General features: G+C 41.3%; 1 protein-coding gene across 1 annotated transcript in view; it reads right to left on the bottom strand.

Moving 5' to 3' along the window:
• The window catches only part of LOC111673245 (protein sprouty homolog 3), a 21,012-nt gene extending 16,047 nt beyond the window's left edge, over positions 1–4,965 (bottom strand). The window contains exon 1 of the mRNA XM_023430955.2: positions 4,024–4,965. The gene's annotated coding sequence lies outside the window, so the exon portion shown is untranslated. The remainder of the gene's footprint in view (positions 1–4,023) is intronic.
• Between the last annotated feature and the right edge of the window lie 276 nt (positions 4,966–5,241).

Below are 5,241 nucleotides of genomic sequence, written 5' to 3'. Positions count from 1 at the left end.
GGGGGTGATTGGACAGGAAAGAAAGGGGCAGTGAATGAGTGAGGGATGGTGATACTAATAATGGTAAAACACAAGCGGTGGAGCCAGATGTAGAGAGAGGGATGAGAAAAGAAGGAAAAAGTCAAAACAAGCCACAGCGTGAGAGAGCAGGGGAGGAAGAGGCAGTTTAGTTGCACATAGTTACAGTAACATAAAGCATTTCCTTTCTTTTTAATTATTTGTGCAATATTTCCACACTACAAAAAGTTTAGGACATGGTTACAGTTAGGCAACAAAAAACACTTGATTAAGGTTACGAAAGCTAAAAAGTTGTGGTTGTTGGCCTGAGGTGAACTAATGAAAATTTGAAACTCTTGGACCATCCAGTGGCTCTCTTACTTTTTTGACAAAGTATAAAACGTTCACACCATCCTCTCTATCCGCACATTTCTCAGCTATTTAAAGTAAAAGTATGAAAAAAAAAAAAAAAATTTGAGATGTATATTAAGACAATATGGCTTTTCAATTACTTCTCAAAGGCCGCCACTGTCTGAAATATCTTTCGGGGAAAACAGAACTCTACTTCCTGCAAGTAACTGGAACTGAACTGAAAATAACCTTGTTTTGTACAATAGTTCAGTCATTGTAATTCCTAGAAAGAACGGGCTGTAAATATCTGGTGAAAGACCAACCAGGAAATGCCACAACACTTCCAGTAAAGCTGTTACGTTGGATAAAGGTTACGTGGGATAATTCAGAAGCAGTTGCCAATCCTCTGTGATAGAGGAGTCTTTGGTCTGAACCACAGAGGAAGAGCTCCTTCTTGGGTCTTTTTTCTTTAATGTCCCTAATGATCCAGGACTTGTACTGTCAGATGCATGAGGACTAGTTTCTCCATTAAGGTCCTTTCATGGTAGAAAAATGACACTGTTGTTATCACTTTTTATATAAGGAGATAAAAAAAAACCCCACCAGCCTTTTAAAGACCAGACTGCATCCTGCCAGGTCAGAGTTTGGCAGCAGTGATGTAAGTCACTGAAACTTAAGATGAGCGTGAGTTAACCTCTCGGTTGTTTTTCATTTTGTCATTTGTCAAAGTTTCATTTTTTTTAAAACCCTTTCATTGATGCTGGATACTGCCACTAACATCTGTCCTTTTATTTCCACGATTTATTAAATATTGAGGCTTCCTGTACGGTAGTTGGTTGATTATGAGCAAACATGAGTGTGAGTCATCTAGGATCCACAAGAGGCCTAACATGTCAATATGACAGTTAAGCTGCTGCTGTTCGTAGTGTTAGTGTTATTCTTTGGAAAATATCCCAGTTGTTATCACAGCAAAATCTTGGCAGGATCTTTGTTGCCAAGCATAGACTGAAGAAAAACATGGCAACGTAACATCTGGAAGCGTAATTTAAAGCTCAACGTGTTGGATTATCTTGTTCCACAGTCGTTCTAATTGTATGAGACAGAAAGCCGAATGTAGGCAGAGGGGCAGCAACATTAGAACTGTAGCCCTAGAGACCTGTCAATCAAAGTCTTCATCTATAAAAATTAAAACTGATGGTAAGACTAAGGTCGTTGATGATCCATCTCATTCTTTTTCCAGGAATCATTAAATTGCTTAAATTTATGAAAATATAGAAAATCAATTCCAAACACAATTTCTATGTATCTTTCATATCTTTCAGTTTGTTTGATAAATATTCTCACATATGAGAAGCTGGAACCAACACGCTCTTTGACCTTTGGCCTTGCATGATAAATGACTGAGATGTCGGGACTAACTTCGTATGGGGAAATACTCAGTTTAATTTGTACTGGTTTTCCCATTCACTTCAATATAGTTTTTCTTGTGACATCTAATGGCCTTTGGAGGAACTACACCTTAAGAAACGAACTCTGTCTTGATTGTTGCTTTTTATTATTATATTTTTCTGCTAAGCACTAGCCTATATTTGCTGCACACTGACGACTTGTTTGTGAGAATTTCCTCTGATTTTAAATCTGGAGCGTCCGTAGGTGGCGTTCATGTATTTGTCTTTTCTGTCACACTGGCTACTCGTGCTCATCCTGCTAATTATTTTGCTTGTTTTATTAAAATGATTCATTGCAGACGTTAGGAAATGAAAAGTCCTCACTTGCTCTGCAGTAGCAAAGAACAACAAGACAGAGTTGTTAGTCACTTTTACCAGGTGTAAATACTGTTGTTTTCAACCAGAAACAAAGTAAAAAAACTGACCGGTATATACTTTAAAGGAATGATGCTTGACATTTTCACTGTTTTTTCCATATTAAATTTACTTGAACATCCAGACTCTTTCTTTTCTTTCTTTTCTTTGTTACAAAGTGTTTTACTGTGACTCTTTTCTCTCTCTTTCCACAACTATGTGGTTGTGTAGTGCACTAGAGCAGTGCATTAGCTCCTCTGCTCTGGTATAACCCCCCCCATCTCCATTCATCCCCTTCCTCTCTCCATCCATCTAACCATCCATCCATTTCATCATTCGTTCATCTATCCGCCATATTCCTCCGCACATACTGTCCCCTCCCTTTCATCCATCCATCCATCCCTGGTCAATCCCTCCTCCTAATGTTACCACTCCTCTTGTCCCATTCACTTTCTCTCTCTCTCTCTCTCTCTCTCGCTCTTCCTCCCTCCCATCAGTCCGTCCCATCATTTGCTCATCCACCCGCCCCTCCAGTCCCACCCCAGCGGAGATGGGTATTGACGTTCTGCATCCGACCTTGAGGACAATCAATCCCAACCCCACATGTCCCCATCACAGTTACACACACATGGACACACACACACACACACACACACACACACACACACACACAAACTGCTAAAACACACTGGGACAGATGTTAACACGCAGCCTAACAGTCAGTTAATATGACTATTTCCTCTCTTCCACTGGGGAGGATTCATTAACGTTGTGCTTAAAGTCGCCTAACTTACTCCAAAAGTTGGTAGAAACACAAACTGCATGTTTCTGTGCAGACTAATAAACTGTCAACAGGAATAATTCACCTTCACTACTAATGAAAGAATGACTTGAATCAGTCTGTCCACCAGGGGCAAAGGAGGTTACAGTTAACATGTCTGCAGACAGACATCCATCACTTCAACCACCCACAGGCTCAAACACACATCCACATATTTAACTGTAAGCTAGTAACCACTCAGGAATAAAATATGACGAGGAACTATGTGATGTGACTGATCCCCCACCAAGAGATGGAGAACAGGGCAAGGACGGAAATGAACACCAGTCACATTACTGATGTGAAAATATATTTCCGAGGCAGCTTCCTGATTCTGATTATCTCTCCACCTCTTTATCAACAAGTTCACTGTGTGGCTGCAAAGGATTCAGGAGGTGAAACCAGCATCCAGTTACCGTTTTCACCTGGATTTACCTGCTTTGTCTGTGCATAGGGAAATCGAGCGGTGTTCTGTGCACGTTTCTGGTTCAGATCGTATGAGTTTGGACTTGGGGGGAAAATCCCTCACAGCTTCATCTGATGTAAATTTTGTAAGACGGTTAATGATTACATTTTTGTTCTAACAGGAAGAGAAGCCAGAGGATCTGACCACAGTGTTTAAGAAAGCAACCAAAAGTTTGTTGTCACATTAAGACCCAAAAGACTAAACTGAAACTGAACAACAAAATTTGTAGCAGTGCCACAAAAAAACTGGGTGTAGATGCAAAAAATAGAGCCCCATAATATCTGTCCGTCTGCAGTGTTATAGGACAGAAAAATACCCACATTGCCATTAAAAGTCAGAAGGTAGAAGTGTTGTTCTGCAGTGAAATCTCTATGATGGCTGCCTGAAATATTACGTTTAAAAAAAAAAAAAAAAAAAAAAACTGATATTTGATTAAAAAAAACGGCTGTTTGCAAAGCTTCAAAAAGCTTCTGAATAATTTCTTATTTCATCAAAAATTCCAGATGGAACAATTTCATTTCAAGGTCACGCAAATCATCAATAGTTGATCAGCAGATCGGATGGCGACAGGATGAATTTATGCTTACCTCTGACTGGTGGGAGATCCATTCTGCGGCGGCGTGCTGGGGTGTCCTGAGTGTACGTGTGTGTGTGTGTGTGTGTGTGTGTGTGTGTGTGTGCGTGCGTGTGTGTGCGCGAGTGTGTGTGCCGCTGACAAAAAATCTCTACACTATTCCTATAATATCCCTTGAATGACTTGAGTATGTCTCTCTCTTGGCTTTAAGGTACTTTTGTGAGTTTTTAATCTTACTTTAAGATGAAAGACTTTCTGATTTTATGGTACAGCGAGGGGTTAGTTTGCTAAAATCTTTTTAAACCCCACCACAGATATTTTATAAGATTACTGTAGCCTTGTGGTGTTAAGGATGTGTGAATGTAAGGAGGGTGAAGGCTGGGAGGATGCTCTTTCTCAGTGTGACGCGCCCTCCTCCTCCTCCTTTTCCCGGAGCTCTTCCACGAGCTCTCTGATCCCGGTGTGTCCTCCTGAGGTCACCTCCTCCTCCTCCCCAAAAAAACCAAACAGTCCCCTTCACGCACGCTGCATTGAAGGGCTCCACGCTCTCTGTCCAAGTTGTAGGGACATTCAAGTTGCAAGAGCTGCTTCTGATGTAGAGATCCTGTCAAAAACAGGCACCGTTTGGGCATTTGACTCTTTTATATCTGCAGTTTTCAGAAAAAGGAAAACGTCCTCAGCTGCAGGGGAGAGAGGTGGAGAACTAGCTCCTCGCAGAGTAGAAGGAGCAGTGTGAAATACTTGCAGCAGCGTAGTATTTACGTGTGTAAAAAGCAATGAAGATGAAAAGGAAAACTGCAGCTTAGTCTTCCACAGTCAGAACTTTTTAAAAGGTCTTCCTCTTTCTTTTTTTTCCACTCAAAGAAAATGTTTCTTTTCTCGTCCTGTTGTAGTTTCCTCTCCTCTCCCCGAGAGATGAATGACTGAGAGCTGGATGCTCGCTCTCTCTCTCTCTCTCTCCCCCGTCACATACACACACACACTCACTATATCTCTCACACACACACTAACTCTCTCTCTCTTACACATACACACACACACACACTCCAGTCACCCCTCCTCCTCTCTCTCTCTCTCTCTCTCTCTCTCTCTCTCTCTCTCTATCTCTCTCCACCCCTCCCTCTCCCATCATTGAATTCAATTCAGTTCTGCTTTATGAACATGACGGGGCAGGAGCTCACATGTTCCTCAAACAGGTGTTGAGCCTTTCATGTAACATTACTGTATGTTC

Source organism: Seriola lalandi, unplaced genomic scaffold (genome assembly GCF_002814215.2).
Source record: "Seriola lalandi dorsalis isolate HSWRI2012SDOR001 ecotype SW California unplaced genomic scaffold, Sedor1 jcf7180002054914, whole genome shotgun sequence".
In the NCBI taxonomy this organism is placed as follows: Eukaryota; Metazoa; Chordata; class Actinopteri; order Carangiformes; family Carangidae; genus Seriola; species Seriola lalandi.
The sequence above is the reverse complement of the archived record's forward strand: the minus strand, read 5'-3'. Positions and strand labels throughout refer to the sequence as shown.